Raw genomic sequence first — 25,538 nt, forward strand, 5'->3', positions numbered from 1 at the left:
TAGATCTTACATTAGTTTGTTTGAGCTTGGTGAGGTAGACATGTTTGGTCTAAATTCGGTTTATCAGGCCATGGAGAAGGTGAAGGTGATTCGGGATAGGCTTAAGGCCTCCCAAAGTTTCCAAAAGTCTCATGTGGATGTTAGGCGTAAGGACTTGGAGTTTGATGTTGGGGATAAGGCATTCCTAAGGTGTCTCCTATGAAGGGAGTAGAACTGTCCTCGATTTATTGGTCCTTATGTAATTTTGGGAAAGGTTGGTAAGGTTTCTTATGAATTGGAGTTGCCTGCTAGTTTGGGCTTGATTCATTTGGTCTTTCGAGGAAATACATTGGTGATCCTTCTTCGATCGTTCCTTTGGAGGGGTTAGATATCTAGGATTCATTGTCTTATGAAGAGGTCCTAATTTAGATATTGGATAGGCAGGTTCATCGGTTGCGGACCAGGGATGTGGCTTTGGTTAAGGTTCTATAGTATAACCATAATGTGGAGGAGGCTACTTAGGAAGCGTAGGAGGACATGAATTCTAAGTATCCGCTTTTGTTTTCTGCTCCTGGGATTCGAGTGGAAGATATGTGTTCTTGAACACATCTATATTTGTAGAGTTTGTTAAAGGAAAGAATAATATCCTTGCCTCTTTGTTTTTGAACTACTGATAATATGTTTGATAACGCAAATGACTTGTGTTGGCATCTACCCTGCCTTGTCTATCATTCGGGAACGAATGTTCCTAGTGGGGAAGAATATTACATCCTGGGTTTCAGTCCTTAGAAAATTTCCTGGAATTCCATTCTCTGGACCTAATACGACTCATGTATGGTCCTGTGGTATACTAACCATTATTGATTGATGGGACTAGATGGTTACTGAAATGGATACGAATTACGGGGTAAAAGTCGTATGGTGGATTATGAATCGTATCTTGCACTCGTATATTGGACAATGTTCAAGCCTCTTGGTAATCTATTCTGCCAGGGGTACAGGTAAAAGGTACGGATCGTATGATTTGGATACGACTTGGTTGGATGAGTCATATACTGGACAGTGTTGGGTCCAAGGGTTGAGGTAGGAATATCAGTGGCGGGTACCACTCGTATCAAAGGGTATGACTCGTGGGGTTAGTTGTATCCCTGTGATGGGTCTTTGTGAAACTTAAGTGGGAGTATTCTGGACATTTCCCTACTTACACCAATAGTACTCCACGACTTCTAACCACTTAGGAGAGTATTTACTCTATTATTCTATTCATTAACACTTAGAAACTATTTCTAAACACTTTAAAATCCTGTAATACCCCATATTTCCCTAGCCTAAATTAACCCTCAGTCCATGAGTTATCTTATATAAAATTTTTGAAGTGTTCTATATTTTTTAATTTAGAGTCTGCCATTGCATAGGAAATCAATTAGCTTTCCAACTATATAAAATTAGTCTAAATCCGATAACTAGGTAAGAAGTTATGGCTATTTTAAGTTTCAATTGTTAAACACCGTCATTTAGGCCAGTAGCACATCGCGGTGTATGCCAAATTGGAAATTGTCAGTTTCCAGTAAGGTACCGCGATACCAGCGCGTCGCGCCAAAGCTTATTTTCATGTTTGTTAATTTCCATCGTACCTACGCGATCCCACCGCATCGCGACAAGCTTCCAGATCCCATCTAAGGTAGCAGCGTGATACCACCGCGTCGTACCACCGTTCATATTCCCATTTGGCAATTTTCAGAGACACAGCGCAATAGCGCCGCGTTGCGCCATTCTGCCAAATCGAGAAAATTTTAGTAATTTCGAGTATTAACTCCAAGGGCTTTTAAGTACTTTTCCCTTACCTCAGTCAGCCTTTGACATGAGATAAAGTCCTAAAAGAGCACTAATTTCTCATTATTTCATTATTCGTTCAAGAAACAAAACATTCTCTCTCAAAGGACTAAACCCTAGCTCCAAGAAATTAAGGTTAAACTCAAGAATTTCTCCAAGAACCTTCAAGAACTAATCTTCCAAGGTATGTTAGGTGTTCATCTATGGGTTCCTTTCACTCATAGAGTCCAAGAATCCATTTTTAAAACTTTAAGATTTATGATTTATGATTTCTATGCTTGGAATTGAATGTATTTATGTTCATGATAGAAATTGGGATCCGATTCATGTTTAATTATAAGTTTCCATGAAATTAAAATAGTTATGTGATGGATTATATGAATTTCATGCTAAACCCTTGAAATTGAAATTTAGTAGTTATTTATGATGTTCATGTGTTGACCATTATCATATGAAATATTCCACGCTCCCCAAGTGTTTGCTAAAATGCCTATGTGAAGTAGATAGTGAAATCATGACATGTCATTATGTGGTCCTGATGATAGGCGAAATTACGCGCCTATATCAATATATTTTGCCCATATTTTAGCCTAGTTTCGAGAACTAATTATCTATTTCGTACACTTTTAGTCCTTTTTCCTGTAAATGAGCTAACAAATGTGATTAGGAAAGTTTCAGGTATAAATGATGCAAAATACAGCAATTTATGGCTTACTTGACGCAAAAGAAAGCTCACAAACGAGATGGAAAGGAGCTGGACGCATAAAGGACTAAATCTGCTGCATGGAAAATCTGTCCCGGGCTAAAACAGCATTTCTGAAGACTTTGGGACTTACAGACACAAAGCTGGATTTTTGCCATAATACATTAACCTAGTGCAATTAGGTTATGTGTTTCATCATTCTATTTGGATTATAATTTTGTAACCTTACCCTAGTACAATTGGGTCAAGGATTTCATTAGTATATTAGGATTTGGTTATTTATTTTATTAGTTTAGTAGGAGTAGGATAGGAGTATTATAAATACCCTATCATGTTAGAGATTTTAGGGAGGGGAGGAGACATTCTGACAATTCATTCATCTCCTTACAATTAAGACATCTTCCTACAACCCATTCTCAATTCTTCATTCTTCTACTCTTAAATTCCACAACAAGAGAATCGTTACTTGCTACGGAATCACTAAAACCACACGCCAAACACCTACTATTCACGCCATCCACCATGCAAAACGTGATATCCTTCGCATTCATGGGTAACTAAATCTCTTAGTTGGGGTTATGGAAGCCGAATGAGTTACTATCTATAGCTATGAGTTTGTGAGTTCAAGACAAGTATATTGCTTATATCATTATTCTCTTCATCTTAAATCTACATTCTTTGCGGTTCAAACACAAGAACACGCCATTCTAACATCTAACCTGTTCGAGAGAAAGGTTATTTGTCTAGAAAAGAAGACGCATAGACCAACGCCAGTCTAACATCTGACTTGTTCGAGAGAAAAGTTATTTGTCTGGAAAAGAGATAATGTCAAGGTAGTAGGACACCCTTTCCTATTAAAAAGCTAGTGCCGTACCTGGACTAACTTCTTGGAGAATTCGTACCGTTAGTCACACTTTAAGCTCGAGAGAGTTAAAGTGAAATAGTCCTTGTTTAGGTCGAGAGACGCTTGGATTTACCATCGACTACAATTCTCTATAAGCAATTACATGTCAAGACTCTACACACTCATAGCCAATAGAGACGTATACCTCAGAAGGTGGACATAACCCCAACGCCTCAATTCTCATTGTTTACAACACACGTGACAATCTCTCTTTATTTTGCTATTTTCAGTTCTTACATTCTTGTTTTGGTTACATACTACAATCCCCCCTTTCCTACGAGACTTGCACTAAAAGTCTAGTAATTTCTCTTGCTTGTTGGCCAAGCTATTCTCTGTGGGATCGATACCCAACCCAGGTTGGGTTCTATATTTGCTAACGACCGCTTTACACTCCCACGAGAGCTGTAGATTGAGCGTTATCAGGTCCCAAATCATGTACAAGCTTATGCCTTACAAAGTGTTTGATAAAATGTCTCTATGGATGAATTATGAACAAGTGAACAAGGTTATGTTATTCAAGATTATGTTATGATATACTTTTCATGCTATTGAGTCATGGGGGAATTTAATACCCGATAATTTAGCTATTTACCTAAAGCCAATGTCAGTTACAGAATTGTCTCAGTCATGTCATGATCAGTACTACTCTCAGTCAGTTACAGAACTTAGGAAAAACTCAGTAATACCAGTATCAGTCCAATTCAGTTCAGTATACTCTGTTTAGTGTCTTTCAGTTGGAAGTAGGATTCAGCACCGAGTGAACTCAAGGATAAGGGCTCACCTACCAGTAGAAGGTATGATCCTCAGAAACAATCTTTGCATTCCAAAACTGCGTAGCCAGCGTAGGTTGAGACATTAAATCTTCCAGTTGAGGGTTGATGAGGTGTTTTAACCTGTCAGATGAGGGTTCCACCATTCTCATTAGGGTACCTGCCAGATGAGGGTAACTCTTATCTTATCTTTACCCGTGGCATGGTACTGATACCTTTTTAATTGGGGTTACAGATTGGACCCCAACTCAGCTATGTTATCTTATTTGGGGCATGACGGTTAGATGGTTACCTCCCATAGTTTCAGTCTTAATCTTTAGAGTAGAACTCAGTTCAGTTCTACAGAATCAAAACTGTCAGATACAGTCAATCAGTATTAGTATTCACAAATTATCAGTTACTCAGTATCAGAACTCAGTACTTAGCTTCAGAAAAACTCAGTTATAGTATATATGAATGCATAATACTGCGTACTCAGTATTTACAATAGTTTTTTATTATCCATGTACTCTCATGTTCGGTTTCTCTATATCATTCAGTCAGTTATTGTTCATGCATATGAACCCTTGCATTCAGCCTTACCTCATCCAGCATACCAGTACATTTAATGTACTGATGTATATTTTTACTTGTGCTATGATGTCTTATATCATAGGTTCAGACGTGCGGTTCCCGATCGTGAATAGACAAATTTAGATTTAGCCAGCAGTAGATTTAGCAGTGAGTCCTCATTATTCGAGGACTATTCTTTCATTTCATTATCTCAGTAGACTCGGTATTTTAGTAGATGGAGTTAGTTGATAGGACAATCCCCCAACTAACTCCACTTTTGAACAGTTAAGATTAGAGTCTTTTCAGACTAGTTTTCAGACAGTGTTTAGTTTTACAGATTGTTATTTCTATTGATACACTTATTCAGTATTTATAGATTTTGAACCTTATGGCATTTCAGCCTATTTTCTGCATTTATTATAGTATGTTATTCAATGCTCACAACAGATATCAGTCATGGGTTAGCTTGTGGTCCTTCGAGGTCGTAACCACTGTGTAACATCTGGGGTACAGACTTGGGGCGTTATAAATCTTCTAAAGAGCTTTTGGGGCAGTGAGCTAGGGTTTCATCTTAAAGGCTAATTTGGAGATCTTGTTGGTGATTTCTCTCTTTCTACTTTATTAGTTAAGGCATGTTTTTTCCCCTCATAGTTAGTTCCAACTAAAGGCATGGTTTTCATTATTGGTTTTCAATATTTTATTATTATATGCTTTTGGGTTTTTAAATATGATTTGAGGGTTTTGTATAAATGATTCGATTATGGTTTCCCATGATTTTAATTATGCTTTATATACATTAATAGTGGTTTTGGATAATTGGAATACATGGAATGGTTATTGGTAATTGGAATTGGTTTTAGATATATACTATATTGGTTTTGGATATATCTATGCCCCCAATCTGTTTGACAAAATTCTTATAAAGATATGTTCATTACATTGATTTCTTTTAAATGGAAGTCTTGCTTGTTTTAAACTTGATAAAGAATTTATGCATGGTTTAAATGGTTTAGAAAGGTAAATGGCTAAATGGTTATGCTTGTGGGATACGAAATCCCCCAAGAAGTTTAATATGGTAACTGGAAGAGCACTGGATAGTCCCCTTAAATCTACATATGGTTGGCTATGGATAGTACTTGCAAGAATGGTCGGCATGACGATACCACCAACAAATGGCCTTGGTTAATAAATGGTAAATGGATTGGTTGGTTATTTGGAACTTGGTTTAATTGGGTATTAAAGGGAGGTGTATCTAAGTCGTGAAAGGTGGAGGTCCTGGGGGGACCAAAATTGGAAACTCATATTTATTGATATGAGGTTTGGTCTTGGTGACCGTGTTCATGATGTGACACTTTATATTGGGAGATATACTAGTCATCCCAGAGTTACCTTTCTTGGTCGTGCATCTACACGCACTGGGGCCCTTTCGGCAGGGGGAGCTGAACCCACATTACCCTGGGTGGTTTGGGGCGGCAAAGCTACACACCCCAGGTAAAGGTTTTAAATGCATGCTAAACCTGAATCCCTTTTCCGGCACTTGTATATATGTATGGTTGTATGCATTATGAATGGTTTTACTTGGTTTTATAAATGGCATTATTTTATCCTTGTTTTGAGTTCATGCTAGCGATAACTCGCTAACCCATCTTCTGGAGGCTGTATACCCATGATATGCAAAAACCAATTATTCTACTCCTCCTACACAGTGATTGACTCAAGGATCAGCATTTGGACTGAAGTGGTGAGCTTTCATCCTTTCAAAAGTCTCTGTTTCATGTTATGGACATCTTTAGACACTTTGATTTTATTTTAGATATTGGTTTTGTCCATAGTTGGGGCCATGTCCCAACTAGTTATTTTTACTCTTTTAGTTAGAGGCTTTGTGGTACTTATGAGGGTTTGTATGGACGGGATTGATATTGATGTCGGCCTTGGTGGAATAGACTAGTGGGCTGACACCACATCATAGGATTTCTCACTGTTCCATCAAATTATATTTTGGGATTGATTATCATTAAATGTTTTTAAATTCATTTGGTTATGGCCTTTGGTTTTGTTTGGAATGGTTGGATGGTTGGTTTGGTGTGGTGATCCTTTTCCAGAGTCTTCATGAGAGCATGTACGTTATCTTCTTACATGCTCGAAACTCGGTCCATCAAAGGATGTAAAGATGGTTGGGTTGGGTAACAGTGGGCGATCCCCGATCCTAGTTGGAGTTAGGATGCTCATTATGTCTAGGCCCTTTTTCGGGTTGTGACATAGGGTTTCATAGATCAATTCAAGACGGAAAAGAAGAGATAACATAGCTTGTTTATATGGTAAAGAAGAAAGCTGGACTTGCCCTGATAATCATAGGTGTTTTGTTATGTTGATTTATATTATATGTAGGGAGAGTAATAGGTTGAGATTTCAAAAAGAAAGTCTTTTGCTGACAGGTTTTTGAAGAAAATTATCATGAAAGTGCATATCATAGGACAACAGAAGGCTAAATGGTTGATAGTTCTCCAACAGTTGCAACCTTATCCTTAGCATGTAGGAGTATTTTTAAATGCATTAGAATAGATTTACTATCTTATAGGTATGACTTTATGAGTAAAAGATAGCTATAATAGTATGAGAGAGTAGTTTGTCTTATATTGAACCTTATCCTTAGCATGTAGGAGTATTTTCAAATGCATTAGACTAGATTTACTATCTTATATGTATGACTTTATGAGTAAAAGATAGCTAGAATAGTATGAGAGAGTAGTTTGTCTTATATTGCCATAATTTGTAAAGACTATTTTGATTATGAAATGAAAATCTATTGTTGACCAAAAAATAAGTTTTGGATGTTTGATTTATTGAGATCATCCTTGAATTAAATTTTCTAATTATTTGTGTTTTCATTTTTATATGAGGGATTGGCTTACCTGTCGTGGGGAGATTATGGTAGGTGCCATCTTGACTAAATTTTTTTGGGTACTGCACCCTCTTTTTAATTATGATTTTTAAAATTTCATGTTATATAAAAAAGGAATCATTTGATGAGATGACATTACAAAACTCAACAAACTTCTACCAAACAATCTCATTCTTGTATCAAGGTGGACTATTTGGCTTGTCACCTTTGCTGCTTAAATTTAGCGTATATTTAGTTAACTAATTAAAAATAGTTGATAATTACTACGTGCTAACATATATTTATGTGTTAAAATTAATTTTATAAATAAATGTGTTACAAAATGAGTATTAACGGCTAGTATATTTTGTAAATCAATGGAGGATTCGAAATAGTTCAAATTTATTTCACCAATCTAATTTCTACTTACTATTTCTTAATATGTAAGCAATATCTATAAACGTATAAAATTTAGTATGTTCACGCTATAAATAAGATTGGGGTCTTAACCCGAATGTTGCACTTAATAGTAAGATTTTGAAAAGAGCCTTTGCATCATCCTTTGGCATTTCTTGTTTCAAGATGTAAGAATTAGATTGCTTTATTTTTCTTAATTTATTATTCTATTTATTTTAATTATCTATGAACTTTAGTGAGTGCGTGAATTTAGGTCTCAAAATAGAGATCTTTTAGAAAATCAGAATGAGGAGACTCCACAAACTTTTGTTTATCACAACTACATGGAATTCGGGTACTTCTTTAAGATTTGATAAATATATTAGTGTTGTTAACTCGTAGTAGTTTTAGATTTTTTTTAAGAATTTTGGGCAAAAAACTTTTTAACGAAATACATCTTTTTTTATATTCAAATCCTTTAATTAGTATCCTAAGATTGTGGTATGATTAATCTTATAGAAGCTTATATCAGGATAAAAAATCTAACCAAATTAGATGACGAAAAAATACTTTCATGTTTTATTCTAAAATTTGCTGATCTTATCAAATAATAATATAATTCAACGGGACTTCTCGTGTTTTATGGTCCTAAATAGAGGTTCTATCCTGGGAAAAAAGAAAGAAACCCTTATGAATCATTAATACACTATTTGTTTTGTTTGATCCACACAATGGCACAATATTTCATTGACTCTAGTATTTAAAATAACTTATCTTGAATTCAATTAAATTTTGATGAAAAAACATTGAGTGAGTTTGTCCCTAATGAACATTCTAAAGAAATGTTTTTCTAACAAAATTAGTATTGCTTTGTATCATGTTAGATTGAATTTAGAGAAATTAATCTCCATCTAAAAGATGATATTAAGTCATTCCAAGTTGATAGTTATTGTTTTCCTCATAAATATTTTTTTAAAATTAAGCAAAAAAATTATATTATTTTATACGAGGTAGAATGTAGAATGAAAATGAAAATATTGATATATGGGCTAAATCTAAAATGATAGAACTAACCCTCATAATAGTAGTGATTCCTTTACATTCTATTTTTTTAAAAAAAAAAAGATTTTAAATCAAATATTGAAGATTTTTAATCATAAATTGTATACTAGTTTGTAATGTATCAATCATCCAATAAAAATAATTTCTATATTACTAAAACTTATATCATGCATTAGTCTTCTCTGCATTACTAGTCTTAATAGTGTTATCCCATAAAATTATTAACCTATATCTCTGAAACAAATCCATACATTACAAAGTGTTTAGACAAGAAGTTGATCTAACTGTTGTTATAAAAGAAAACAAATCAAAATAAATATTGTAGTTCATGATTTACTAACATATTTTCCCTTTCTTCTTTCTTTTTTTATAGCAACCAACAAGTGCATGGACATCATCACCAATATGTTCAAGACCCATCCAATTCATTGTGTTGAATTAATGTGACATGTATTCTGCACCAAGGTATTAAATACTCTCTTTCTCCCTTTTCCTCTCACTAACACACATTATATTCTCAGAATACCTAAATTCATTTCTTTTGTCAGGCCTATGTTTAATCCTGCTGCTCCTGAACTCTCATTTGGTATCGGCCGAAATTTACCTCCAGAGGTATCTTCTTTTTTTAGGCCTGTGTTTAATCCTGCTCCTGAACTCTCACTTGGTGTCGGCCAAAATTTATCTCCAGAGATATCCAATAGGAATGTCATCCCTTTAAGAGGATATCAGAGAGTGAGAGTACGTTGGTGAAGTTTTCCTCTCTATAGTATTACTTTCTTCATCCTAAACACTATTTTCTTACAACTAATTAAAATAGTCAGAATAGAAGCATCTATAGAATATAGTCAGAAAAATATTATAACAACTGCATGTTTCAGAAGTTTTTAATCATACAAGTGTAATGACATATTTAAATAAATAAATATCAGTTATTTCTCAAACCTAGTAATAAATCTAACCATACCTAAAAATTGAGACAAAGAGATGATAAAATGGTTATTAGTATTATGAGGCGTCTTATCTTTTTATGTTAAACAAGTGTAGGCAAGACACGAACCAGGAAGAATTCCAAGACTATTTCTTGGAGTATGTCTTCATCCTAGTTTATATTTCATAATTTGATAAACTAATTAATCCGAGCAATTTTCAATACCAAGTTAGCAGTTTTTTAATATATCAAGTTTGTGTCCATCATTTATATTACTTTTTGTTCTTTTGTGAAATGGATGCAGAGAAAAGCAGTTGGGAGAGAATACACAAAGATAAATCATCAATATTCAATTGCTCCACAGAATCCATTGGATCCACAGAGAACGTAAGCATATGTTTTATGAGTGTTATTACTTTTAATTATTAGTCTATCTCAAAAATAATAGCATATTATTAAATTTAATATAACAGAATTTTCAAACTCTCGCTTTATCATTAATAACATATCTTTATCACCATTAAATTAGATATTTTAAAATTTTATTTATTTCTCAAATATATATACACACAGAGTACACACGATAGCCCTTAAAGTATTGATTCACCTGAATCAAATGACTTTTCTTTCAAATTTTGTATTTATATTGAAAAATCTACATAAGAAATTAAATATAATTAATTGTGAACTCAATTGTTACTATACCTTGTTTGAAATTACTATAGAGATTAACGGCATATAAATTTCAAAATAGGATTCTCCTCTAATACAATGCAACACAAACTATAATGGATGGAGCAATAATTAAAATAAAAAATAATTAAAACGAATACTTATTGTGAAGACTTGCAATATTGCTTGTGCAGATCAATTCGTAACAGTCTATATGATCCAAGCTATGCGGAGAATGATCAACCGGTGGATCCTTTCTTACGCCTCATGCAGTCGAATTTGAATTTTGGTAATCAGTATTATATATATATATATATATATATATATATATATTTCACTTTTACATATATATCACTACTTTTTTTTCATAGATTAATATATTGTCATTTAAATTGCAGGCAATAGAAGGATAGCATGTGAGGAACAGGCTAAGTTGGATAGAGATTTGAAGGTTCTTTTTGAATAAACGCAGAACAAATGTTGGATTATGGTGGAGCTTTTTAATTTTCTGTTTTATTAGTTCTTTTAATTCCTTTGTTGGGAAGTGAGGAGGTTTAGGTAGGTGTCGTTTCGTTATTAGCATTTTTTGAGATAGTTGTTTAGTGAATGATTTATTTTATTTTTTCTTGCAATCTAGGGATATTTTAAACTTCGGTTAAAGTTTGTCTTTCTGCAAGTTGAAAATCTTATGAGACTATGTTAGACAATAATCAAATTGAAGTGATTTGGCAATCCTTGATGATTTGAATGCATCACTTATATATGTGACATATTTTCATGAATTTTGCATTGACTGAACATGCTCTGTTATTTTGACAAATGGCATAATCATATTGGCTCTTTTTATGTGATTTCACATAACACATCATTTAACACGCATCATAAATTTAGATATCTAGATAAGATCATATTTTGAACTTAAACAAAGCGAGCTTATCATTTGTAATTCAAATTAATGTACTTGCACAGTAAAATTGGGTCGTTAATTAAATCTATACTTGTTGAATTTAAATGATTTATTCAATCATATTAATTCATGATTTATTTGAACTAGTTAATCTTGAATTTGATATAGTCCTATTTTTTTAAAAGTTCAAATTCAAATAAAATTTTGTTATTCACAAATACCCCTACTTCAAGATTTGTTGTAAGAAAACATATAGAAATTGAAATGTGAGGCTTGAAGTACCTACACTTAACCTTTGAACAGATCTCAAAAGTATTTCAAGATCTCCTTTTTGAATGTTTATTTATGGAAATTAATGTATATCGAAGGTTGGGGTAAGCTCTACGTACACTTCGTATCCTCAAACTTTATTTTATGTGATTACACTGAATATGCTATTATTATTATATTTATGAAAATGAGTAATATTTTTTTGATGGCATATGTGGAAAGGTAATGTGATGCAAACATATTCCCTCATATCCAACAAGGAGAGTAATAAGCAACTTGTTGTAATTAGAATTTTGGGGAAAAGAAATGCTTCTAGTAGTTTATAGATTATCCAACAATGATCGCATCAAAGAATCACGGATTTCAAAATTAATTTTAGGATAAGTTTATGTCATGTTTGGTTGGAAAAGAAATGGGAGGTTGGAAAAGAATATGGGATAACTCTGCCCAAAATTAGTTATACCGAGATTATAGTGTTATTTATTCCTTCTTAAGGGTTAGATAAATAATTTTGAAATAGCTAATTTGTAACGTCCCGAGACTACCCCTTAGACATCACACGATGCTTAGACCTCAATTAGATCGAGGTAAAAACTTTTTATAATTGTAATTGTACCCGCAATATTGAATATTGAAGAGCATGGAGATTAGTGAATTTAAAATTTTAAATAGAGCATTCCAGTCGCAATATGTAACTAGTATTTATAGTCCACATATTCGATTTGGGTTATCCAAATATTGACTACTAGATGTCAACATTAGTGGTGGTGAAAGTAGACGCAGACAAAAAATGAAGTTGCTACTGAGCTTATAACAGCTCAAAGCAAGAACTTCAATTAATTATACTCACTCAGAATGGTTTTGGTAAAAAGATAAATGTCAACTAATCAAACGGGCAATAATTATCCAATCATTAGCCAGATTGTGGTCTCCCTTGTTGAGTACTTATAAACCACGTTCATCATTTAAAATCTATATACATATAAAAGGGTCATCAATTTAGAGATTTACTTGTGAAGAGATTGTTCCCTGTACCTTTTAGATGATGAACTATAGGGAATACCTTAGAGCTTGATCCTTGAATTCACCTATGAACATGTCTTGTTTCTTGACTTACAGAGGAAGAGAGGAGATGTATTTAATCATTTAAAGGTAATTACAACTTAATGGGAACATTTTAAAATAATGGGGGGCGGTCTTCCAAGTGTTACAGCTAAAATACTTATAAAATATTATAAAAGAAATGAAGTCCCCTCAAGGGAAACAGGGAGGCGAGCAGCACATTGAGCGATCTCCACCTGGACCGTGCATACCCCATAGCGGGGCCAAAGTAGTAGCCACCAAGTAGTCCACTATTTAGATAAAGTTGGCATCGCTCATTATATTTGAGTTAGAGTCTGTTACATAAAGAAGATCTAATTTACATGCAACACTATATAAATATTGGTAAATTATTTCAGGATACATTTAGAAATATAGTGCTTTTGAAGATGTAGACCCAATTTTGCAGTGTTTTTGATATAACACTAGCAGTCCTTTCTCCACCACAACATATTTATTTATATGGAATGTATTTTAAGAAATATAATAGAAAATAAACAAAACGGTTCTCACCTTTAATGTGTGTATTTACTACGACAAAAATATATAACTTATAATGCAAATTTAAAAATCTAGACATAATGTAAAAACTGAATAAACCAATAACAATATACGAAATCGTAATTTCATATATCATTTATTTTTTGTTAGTACAATAAAAATATTATTATAAAGAAGATTATAAAAAGAGTAATATTGAGTCTGTACGTCGCACAAAAACTAAGACGTGAATGGTCAAAATTCATACTTTTATCATATACAAATAAATGAAGCATACACATAAAAATGGAATATTCTCCTACATTTAAGTAATTTGTAAATTTTAGTTTTGCTAATTTTTTCTTATTTTAATTTATGTGACACCAGTTGAATAGGAACGAAGTAGAAAGAATGAAATTTTTTGAAATTTATGGTTATGAGATCAAAAATTATTTCATTGAGGATAAAATAAAAATTTTTAAATTAAATTATTTCTAGATATAAAAAGTGACATTCTTTCTGAAACGGATTAAAAAAAAAAATGTGTCAGCTACGGGCCTATGCTTAATGCCACTTGTGTTTATATATACACCAATGAATTATTAGTTTATTAATTTTTTTCTTTTCTTTTTCTCTCTATTTTACTCATGAAAATTAATGTAATATTACAAAAAATAAGAATCACCCGATGAAGGAAATGTTGGGTTCAATAGGTGTGAATGGAAAATGAAAAGTTATTTGGATGGGACACAACTCTTCGAGTAAAAGACATACTATTTCCGGAAAAGATATGACTGTTTGGATGGTTGTGGCTATTCAAAAAAGACACACTCTTTTGAATGGACAGACATGACTGTTCTGAAAGGATACACCTTTCTGGTGAATCATTGTCACCTTTCGGAAGGGGCAATTAATGGTTATATAAATCTGCATTTTTTCACAGGTTTAGTGTGAATTTTTCTGCACTTGAAAATATTTCTTGTCTTCTAAAATACTCCGTGTGATCATCTAAATGTTAAGTGAGTTCGAAGAGAATCTGATCGTTTGAGGTACCACTACAGTTTCATTGTTAAGTCATTTTATCCAGGGAGAAAAAATTTCACAGCCTCGGGTACTTGATTGGAATTATTTTCTTAAGGACACTCCATGAATTCGGAGGACTTGGTTTTTTCTGCTTTATCCAATTTTCTTTAAAATACTGAAAACACTATTCTTTGAAAGGTCATTTTTTATCTTGTGTTGAAGGTGTTGGAAACTTCATAAGTGTTCTTGATTTATTCTTGAACTTGTGTTGAAGTTGTTTTGCCAAAATATAGATTTTTGTGTACCCGAATACAACAATCTTAAGGAAATAATTTTTGAAAAAAAAATATTTTTTTTGCTTGTTTGGTGAAATTTTCTTTTCACTAGAGGTTTTTTTTTTTTCAAAATCTGTATTACTTGATTTCTGGGGATTAAAGTTATTAGCTTTCTACTCCGTTTGAACTTACGCAGTGATTTGAAGAAATAAAATCTTCATCATAAGTTAAAGATCACTCAATTGACGATTGAAAGTCATAAAAACTTCATCGTTAAACTAGAAACAAGAGGTGTTTAAAGTTGCTACAATTTTATTAATAGTATTTTGATATACTAAAATTATTGTCTTGTTGTTAAAGGAAAATGACTATTGACAGTCAAGTGCATGATACTGCAATGACTGTGGCAACAACTAATATTGCCACAACGATTTGTACGAATGCTCCGCCGGTAATGGCACCAGCGGAGAAACTCAAAAAATTTACCGGGGTAGATTTCAAAAGGTGGCAACAGAAGATATTCTTCTACCTTACAAATCTATGTCTTCAATGGTTTACAACTGAAGAAGCTCCTGAGGTGCCCGAAGGAACTTCGGACCAAGAGAAATTTATCGTTAGGGAGGCATGGAGACACTCAGATTTTCTATGCAGGAATTACATTCTAAATGGCCTCCAAGATGAACTATACAATGTATATAGTGGAATGAAGATAGCAAAATAGTTGTGGGGGTGCTGTAAAGAAAATACATGACTGAGGATGCAAGAACCAAAAAGTTCTTCGTTGCAAGATTCCTAGAGTTTAACAGACTCAAGTCCAGGAACTGCAAGTTATCACACGCGATCTCCTCGCTGAAGGTATGATTTTGATGAATAACTTAGTTGAATACATTAAAAATACTCTTAATGTTCACATTAACTTAATTGTTGGTTTGGTCGTGAACGAAGCGTTTCAAGTCGCGGCAATAATAGAGAAGTTACCACCTATGTGAAACGACTTCAAGAACTACTTGAAACATAAGTGAAAGGAGATGTCAGTCGACAATCTTATAGTAATACTACGCATTGAAGAAGACAATAAAGCCGTGGAAAAAAGGTCGAAAGAAAATTCTGCAATAAGTGGAGCAAATATTGTAGAAGACGATTACAATAACTCCAAAAAGCAGAAGAAAGCCAGACAGAAAAGCAATCAACCCAAGAAGAAATTCAAGAAAAAATACTTTAACTGTGGTAAGATGGCCACAAGTCTACGAATTGTCGAGCCCCAAAGAAAGGGAAGAAGAAGAACCAAGCAAATATGGCTGATTCTAAGAAAGAAATGTACGATTTATTTGCCATGTTGTCTGAATGCAACTTGGTGGAAAATCCTCGAGAATGATGGATGGATTCCGGTGCCACTCGCCATGTTTGTGCTAATAAGGATTTATTTGTTGCTTTTTTCTTTGGCTCAAGGCGAAGAGAAGATATATATGGCCAACTCCACAACTGCAAAAGTTGAAGGAATAGGAAAAGTCTGTCTGAAAATGACATCAGGAAAAGTGTTGACTTTGAACAATGTCCTGTATATACCGGATTTATGAAAGAACTTGATTTATGTATCACTTCTTGAAAAGAATGGATTCAAATGTGTATTTGTTTACGGAAAAATTGCACTTAGTAAAGGAGAAGTATACGTAGAAAAAGGCTACCTCATGGAGGGCTCATTCAAAATGAATGTAATGAATGTTGAAATCAATGAAAGTTCAGTTTCTTCTTACTTGCTTGAGTCTTATGATTTGTGGCATGAACGATTAGGACATTTTAATTACAAAACATTGCAAAAACTAATTAACTTAGAAGTTTTGAAAAACTTTGAGTTCAATAAACCAAAATGTCAATCGTGTGTGGAATCAAAGTATGCTAAGCATTTGTATAAGTCCGTTGAAAGGAATTTCAATCCCTTAGACTTAATCCATACTAGTATTTGTGATATGAAGTCATCACCATCTCGTGGTGAAAAAAAATATTTTATAACTTTTATTGACGGTTGCACCAGATACTTTATGTCTATTTGCTAAATATTAAGGATGAAGCAGTATAAGTGTTTAGGCAATATAAAACTTTATGTCTATTTGCTAAATATTAAGGATGAAGCAGTATAAGTGTTTAGGCAATATAAAATAGAAGTTGAAAATCAGTTAGAGAAAAAGATTAAAACGATAAGAAGTGATAGGGGCGGAGAATATGAATCTCTCTCTGCGCAATTATGTGTAGAGAATGAAATTTTCTATTAAACATTCGCCTTGTATTCACCTCAATCTAATGGAATTGCAAAAAGGAAAAATCAAACCTTGGAGGAAATGATGAATGCCTTACTTATAAGTTTAGGTTAACCGCAAAACTTGGGGGCAAGGGTGGGAAGTTATCCTTATGGCTAACCAAATACTCAATAGAGTGCCCCATAGTAAGACACAATCTATTCTATATGAAAAATGTAAAGAAAGAAAATACAACTTAAAATATTTCAAGGTGTGGGGGTGTCTAGCGATATGCGTGTTCATAGGATATGCTAAAAGTAGTAAAGCATGTCGGATTTTGGTTCATAAATCTGAACATCCGAATATCAATGAAAATACGGTAATTGAATCAGATAATGCTGAATTCTTTGAACAAATTTTTCGTATAAAAGTAGACATGAATAGTCTAGTGAGGGGTCTAAATAACCTCGAAATGAACCAAGTGAGGATGTACATAATGATAAGAATTCAAGACGTAGTACACGTCAAATAATGTCAACTTCATTTAGATCAAATTTTGTAATATTTCTCTTAGAAAATGAGCCTCAAACGTTTAAAGAAGCGATGTCGTCATTAAACTCATCCTTTTGGAAAGAGGCAGTCAATAGTGAGATTGATTCAATCTTAAGCAACCATATGTGGGAGTTGGTTGATCTTCATCTAGGAAACAAAACTTTAGGTTTTAAATGGATCTTCAAAAGGAAAATAAAAGCTGATGGTACTATTGACAAATACAAGGTAAGACTTGTAGTAAATGGCTTCAAATAGAAAGAAGGCCTTGATTACTTTGATACATACTCGCCTGTAATAAGGATAACATCAATTCGGATATTAATTACCTTGGTGGTGGTATATGGTCTTGAAATACATCAAATGAATGTGAAAACAGCATTCCTAAATGGAGAATTGGAGGAAGAAATTTACATGGAATAGCCTGAGGGTTTTGTGGTTCCAGGAAAAGAAAATAAGGTGTGTAAACTTGTTAAGTCACTTTATAGACTAAAAGAAGCACCTAAACAGTAGTATGCAAAGTTTGATCAAACTATGTTGGCAAATAGGTTTAAGATAAATGAATGTGACAAATGTGTTTACATTAAAGATACTCCCAAGTCATCGTTTGTTTGTATGTGGATGATATGTTGATCATCGGTAGAGACATTTCTAACATAAATGCTACGAAATGAATGCTTGAGAGAAAGTTTGATATGAAAGACCTTGGAGTTGCAGATGTGATCTTAGGAATAAGAATCCATAGAACTACACAAGGGTTGGCATTGTTATAGTCTCATTACATCGAAAAAGTACTCGACAAATTCAAGTATTTGGAATTTGGTATTGCCAAGAATCCATTGGACTTGAGCTTTGCACTTCAAAAGAATGAAGGTGAAAGTGACTTACGGTTGAAATATGCAAGAGTGTTGGGATATTTAATATATATAATGAATTATACATGACCAGACATAGCATGTGTTATTAGTAAGTTGAGTCGGTACACGAGTAATCCCAGTAAAACTCATTGGATAACAATGACAAGAGTTTTGGGGTATCTTAAATACACTCAAAACTATGATTTATATTATAATAAATATCCTGCGGTACTTGAAGAATATAGTGATGTAAACTAAATCACCGAATCGAACGAAGTAAAATCCATAAGTGGATATGTATTTACTATCAGTGGAGGAGCGGTCTCTTGGAAATCATCCAAATAGACATGTATTGCTCGCTCTACAATGGAATCAGAATTTATCTCATTAGATAAAGTTGGTGAAGAAGCAGAATGGCTCATGAATTTCTTGGAAGATATGTCTTATTGGCCCAAACCATTGGCACCAGTGTGCATATACTGTAATAGTCAAGCGGCAATAGGTAGAGTAGGGAGCATGATGTACAACGGTAAATCTCGTCACATAAGACAGAGACATAATATCATTAGAGAAGTTCTCTCTATTGGAATTATCACTGTCGACTATGTAAAGTCAAAGGATAATATGTCGAATCCACCAACAAAAAGCCTATCTAGAAAAGGAGATGAGAGGACATCCAAGGGAATGAGTTTAAGGCCTAGGACAAGTCAGCATGGCGGTAACTCTACCTAGCAAACTAAAGATCCCAAGAGCTAGGTTCAAAGAGATCAAACAAAGTTGTGTCTGACAGGTTCAACGTTGTCATTATACCCAACTCATTCTCATGATGTAGACAATGTTTAGTAAATAAGGATAAGACTTATGGTGTGAAGTCTTTTAATTATTATTTAAATTAGGTAGATTTGATCAAATAGTTTAATTTAAAGGATTGAACATTTAGAAATCACTTATATGAGGGCGAAGTGGACGCCACTTCAAGGAGAATGTTAGTTAAGGCCTATTCTCTAAGCTCTCATGAATCGGGACGTGTTCATGGCTATAAAGAGCAAAACCGTGAGAACCATAAATGTTAAAAGTTTGGTTGTGTGACATGTGTTTTCTAGGTGTACATTAAAGCTCGACGGTTCAAAGAAATCAAATCTACCAATTGACCAAGTGTATCCGATGCATGTTCACTACGAAAAGTTCAAAGGGAAACTCACTTATCCAGATGCAATCAGTCTTTGTTAAATGATCACATGCTTGTCCATAAATTCTTCATAAGATAGTCATTCCCCATTCATGTGGGGGATTTTTGGGTTCAAGATGTATGTGTGAATGGAAAATAGAGGAAAAATAGTGGAGGGAAAGTGAGTGCACACTAAAATAAAAAGTGTGCTCAAATAGAAAAGTCTACTAAATACTACCACATTGGTGGGAGAAAGAATCTTTCATGTGTTTATATTGAGAAACACTTCTCCACTTGGATTGAGACAAGAACAAGGAGGTGCCTCACGCCATCGTCGCTCGCTCGACTTCGGATTTGAATTTGAATTCGTCAAATGATCGATCGATGAGATTTATCTTTTTAGATAAATTTAATTTGAAACTTGAAGAAAGAGTAAAATTTAATCTAAAGAATTCGATAGAAATGTTTTACTCCATTTGAGGCCGCATTTTAGACGTCATGCAAACGCATGCACAACACACCTCAAAGGGATGCGGGCCTTCGTGGTAAAAGGCATACTGCTTCGCGCAATAGAGTGATCTACGCATGCACCAGGCAACCTGCGGGCACAGGCCCAGCACAGGAAGCTACTGGAATATGGACAGTGTCACCTGCGGCCGCAGATCGGGGCGCAATTCTAGCACAGACTGGGCGCAGATGACGTGACTGTACAAAAAAAGTGACTTTTTCAAAACCAATGCTTCCTTTCCGAAGGGACACCTTAAGACTATAGATATATGACATATTCCTAAGGTATAGACATGATTTTTGAAGCCAAAACAATCTTCTTCTCTTCAAAAACTCATTGTGATCATTAACCGTTGAGAAGTTAGCAGTGATAACTTCCCAAATCTAAAATGCCTTGTTCTGAAGTTTTGCTATGACCTGCAAGAAATTCCAACAGATTTCGGGGATATTTGTACGTTGGAATCAATTGAGTTACATAATTGCAGCGCTACTGCTGAGGATTCTGCAAGAAAGATTGAACAAGAACAAGAGGACATGGGAAATAATTCGCTTAATGTCTACATCCATAAAAAGCGTAGTGAGTTTTAAATCTCTCTAAATAGTTCTTCAATAACTCCTTGAGATGATGGCTTATATTTTCTTATCTTGCATATGCAGGCATATGGAGCTTAGTTTCAAGGTTATGCAATCTTCCAAATGCAGAATTTTTTAGATTAAATTTTGAAAAGCAAAATCTTTGGTTTTTATGTTCTGATTGGTTGTTAATTTTATGTTACTTGGACTAAGCATGCTTAATACTTGTCTCACCCATTTGTGACTTTGTATTTTTGTAAATAATAACTATTGGTGTACTCTAATACCTATTTTGCTTTATCTGATAGTTCGAAATCAATATATGGTGTCTAGGTGCATGATAAGTAGACGATCATGAGAAGAAATTGGGACGAAGAATATCTCATATGAAGCTAACGAAGAGAAATAGTATGTATTTTTAACCAATTTTGTCATTGGCTATGTATTCATTCTCAACTTCCATCGAAGCAGATATCTAGAAAAGTTTAGCGTATAGCGCGCATCTCTTGAGTGAAAGATGCTATGGTGGATATTTAAAATGTGCAAACATGATATACCTTTCCTATACTGAAACCAAAGTTGAAACATGGTGAACATCTTGTAGAATTGAACATTTGATAGTTGACAATCAATCCAAACTTCCCATGGACTCCCAGCACTCAGAAAATATCTTTTAGTAACTCAACACCACAAAATAAGTTACTTTCTTCAGAGCATTTTTTTAAAAATATTTTCCATCATAAATACGGAATATACCTAGAGTAAATACATCTCAAAACGTTAACTCAGAACTCACGGTGTCTAAATTCCAAATCCGTCAGTGGCTAGTTACGTTTATATAGTATTAACCCGACATCCCTGGTTGGCATGATGGAGATCCTCCTTCTTTACAGTTTCTAATATTGTGCCAGGAGAAATGGAAGGCCCTTGTTGCATTTTGAAACTACACATGTTTGATCTGCATGGAGGACAACTTGAAAGAGAGCAATTGGGCAAGTGTTTCATCCATTCACATGTTAGCTTTTTAAGAGGTGTCGATAGAAAATGAATAGGTATTTTTCCGAAAAAACATCAAGAGAAAGGATGCAATTTAAATACACACCTTTTCAGTTTGGATGATTATGACCTTTTCAGTGAGCTGTGACTTTATCGAAGAGTTGTACTTTTCTGAACCATTGTTTTTGTTCATGAAGCAACACCTTGGTGGCTATAAATACTTGATTTTTTTCTCCGATACATACATAAAATTTGAAGTGAAAACACACCATGAATTCTTTGGACTTGAATCTTCCAATCTTCATCTCTTTCTAAATATTTGATTTTGTTATTTTTCAGAAAATAGTTTGAATTTCATTTTTGGTTTGTTAGGGAATGTGAAATTTTGATGATGAACATATGAATGAAACATGTTGTACAAGCTGTTCCACACAAGTGAACAAGTTACAGGCAAGACTACTTTGGAAAGATGACACCGCGCAAAAATAGGAGTGGATAAGTATCATCTTGTCTCAACACTTATCACATCAGTTGAACTAGATGCAAAGGGGAAGATACGTGCAGCATCAAGAAGTGGAGTTGATCAAGAATTTTTGTAGAGATTATGAGATAAAAGAGAAGAGTTCTATTCAAACAAGAAGAGAGAGAGACGGCAGCAAAGGATGAGTGAAACTACCTGGGAGTCCTAGTAAAGATAGAAGACTACATCAACTAAAGGAATCCATCAGGAGTTGGCTTAAATACAACGAAAAATAATCAAGTATTTCACTCAAGCACTAAAAAGATAGTCAACAATCAGCAAATCAGTTCTACAACTTGAAGGAGCTAGAGAAGCAACCTGGTCCTTTTCTTAGAGTCATAGACTTTATGTAATAGGTTGGTTATTGAGTCATATTGAGTTATAATCTCTAGTCTCAGTGAAGTATAAACTGAGTTAGTATTAACGTCTTCAAGTTGGGGAACTCAAAGATTTGGGAACACTTATCTTGGGAAGATCAGTGTTTTGCAGTAATAGGAATTAAAAATTTTAATTCCTAGTTTACAAAAAGTCTTGTAATTTATTATTGTTGAGGCTTAAAAGTTATAGCGAAGCTGGGGTTGAATCTTTTAGAGGTACAGGTCATGGTTTTTTACACCCTTCTTGAGCCGGGTGTTTTTCACGTAAAAATACTGTGTTCAAGTTTTACTTCTGTGAACCACATTAGCTTACTTGTTCCACTGATAGGCAACCAGTAGAGTAAAATATTAAAATTGGTGGGGCACTCACTCTAACAAGTCGTATCAGAGCGAGGTTGTCTTAAATAAGGCTAGCACCTAAGAAAAGATCACAATGATGAATTCCTCACCTCCTACCAGTCATAGTGAAGGTCAGTCGACCACTAGACCTCCACTCTTTGATGGCTCTCACTTTATCTGGTGGAAATCAAGGATAGATATATTCATCAAAGGTGAATACTATGAATTGTGGGATACGATTACTAGTTATAATACCCCAGAAAATTTTTCGTTGAAATTTTGTGCATAAACGTGTTGGGTTCTATCTTCTAGAATGAATTATAAATTTTCGTGTGGAATGTATTAGATTATGACCCACCATTGCATAGAGTATCTAATAATATTTCCGATGATATGTGGATCATCCAAAACGAACACCCGAGCGACGAGTTATGAACATTCCGATCGAACCGTGAATAGTAGTGAACAGTAAAACGTGCAGGAAAAAAAACTGAGGCTTGGCGTATCTTTTCTCCAAATTTAAATGATCATAACTCCTTGTACATAATGATTTGGGTGATATACTATATATCAATGGAAAGCTCTGCGAGTCCTCTTTCCAATGAAATTGGTTTCATCCAATTTGTCTATCGGAGCAAAAATTTATGGTAGATCTACTTCAGCCTATCAAAAGCGAATTTTTGGGTCAACTTCAAACGATCATAACTCCTCGTACATAATGATCTAGGTGAGATACTATATATAAATGAAAATATATGAGCTTCCTCTTTCTAATGAAATAAGTTTCATCCAATTTGGATAACGGAGTAAAACGTTATGGTTGATCTACTTCAGACTATCAAAACAGTCCACCAAAGGACAGATTCGAGAATTATTTAATTTTTAGGGGCGTTTTGGTCATTCCCCCTCACCCAAAATCCGTCCAAACCCTATATTAAAGCCTATTAGAAGCATTATATGTTATATTTCATTAAATTTCCTCAAAAATAAAATCCTAAGCTCCTACATCCAACTTCAAGAACCTCCAAAGTTCACCATTAATTCTGCAAATTTATTCAAGATTCTAAGTTCCTAGTTCAAGAACTCCAAGAACCATCATTCAAAGGCACGATTAACATCTCAAAAATGAGTATCGATCTAAAGTTCTTCATTCAAGGAATGTGGGATTTTTTCAACAAGAAATCTCTTTCGTTCTTGTGCCCAAAAGTAATTTTCTTTACAAAGGCATGATTTTTATTTGATTTTTACGAATTTGAAGCATGAACCCATATCTTATGATGATTATTATAAAATCTTGATGTTTATGATTTTGAAAGATGAATTTACATGTGTGGAGATATAAAGCATGAATCGTGAATGATATTTATCATGATTTTGATATTTGGGTCTTGAATCCCCATTGGAAATTGTGTTTTTTAGAAAGTGTGTGTTATAAGCACGTTGATGTTGAATATTTGAGATATTTTAAATGATTTGACCTTTTGGTCTTAATGGAGTTGTTTTGAGCTCGAGTGTGAAAGAAATCCACAACGTGGTTGATTTTGATAGATCGAAGCATGATGACTCCCGATGTATATTTATATATTACTGAAATTGTTTTGTTATGGATTGTCTTTGAAATGATCTGAGCTAAGTTTGGGAGAAATCTTTAGCACTGAGTGGGAGGTATCAAGCGACCTTACTTTCCTAGACTACGTGCCCCCGTAGGAGTGAGCCTGAGGCTGATTTATATAGTAATCACTAGTTTGTGTAGATTTGATATCGATAGTCCTACTACGATGGCAAGGATAGAATGGCTCTCTCCAACGTGGGTTGTACGTTGGACTCCATGTAGCTCATATGGTTTATGTCAGTTATAGGATCTCCCAGTGTGTGTGTGTTTCCTTGTGTCTATGGTGAATGGTGAAGTGATTTGAAAGTGGACTTGTGAAAGTTATTCTTTCGAAAGATTTAAATGATATTTACATTATGAGAATTGATATTCTCGATGAACTGAAAGTGATTGACAAATTATATGATGAGTCACATGTGTTATTGTACTTATTTCATCCTCTCATGATTATGATGAATTTCTTTAGGCTATGTGAGTCTTTCATACATCTTGCATATTTCTTATAAATATTTATGATGATGATGTTTATACAACTGCATACACCCCCATATACTCGATTCCTTTCTATGGTACTGACCCACATCTTTGGATGTGGGCTGTATTCTCAGAATGCAGGTTTAGGTGCTTAGTTCCAGGTTCGATAGTGATTCTTCAGGCACGCTGTTCTATATCCTCTGTCGTGGTGAGTCCACACGGAATTATTTATATTTGATAACTGAGTATGAGTCAGTTGGGGCATGTCTCAATAGCTCGCTGGTTTTATTGATTTTCTTAGAGGCTTGTCAGACTAGTATAGATGCTGGGAGTTGACTAATAAGTGATATTTTATTATCTTTCTGAAATTCTTTTATTCTTGGATGATGATTACTCTGTTGATATTTGAGGGTTATTTATGGAGACCCCGTTGATTCGTGTTGAACTGCATGAAAATGGCTCAAAGGATTAGCTTAGGGCTACTCATAGCCTCAAGCACCGTGTGACGCTCTGGGACCCGTTTTTGGGGCGTTACAAACTTGGTATCAGAGCCTAAGGTTTTAAGGTGTCCTAGGGAGTCTGACAAGCCACGTTAA

The sequence above is a fragment of the Capsicum annuum genome, chromosome 6 (assembly GCF_002878395.1).
Source record: "Capsicum annuum cultivar UCD-10X-F1 chromosome 6, UCD10Xv1.1, whole genome shotgun sequence".
NCBI classification, from domain to species: Eukaryota; Viridiplantae; Streptophyta; class Magnoliopsida; order Solanales; family Solanaceae; genus Capsicum; species Capsicum annuum.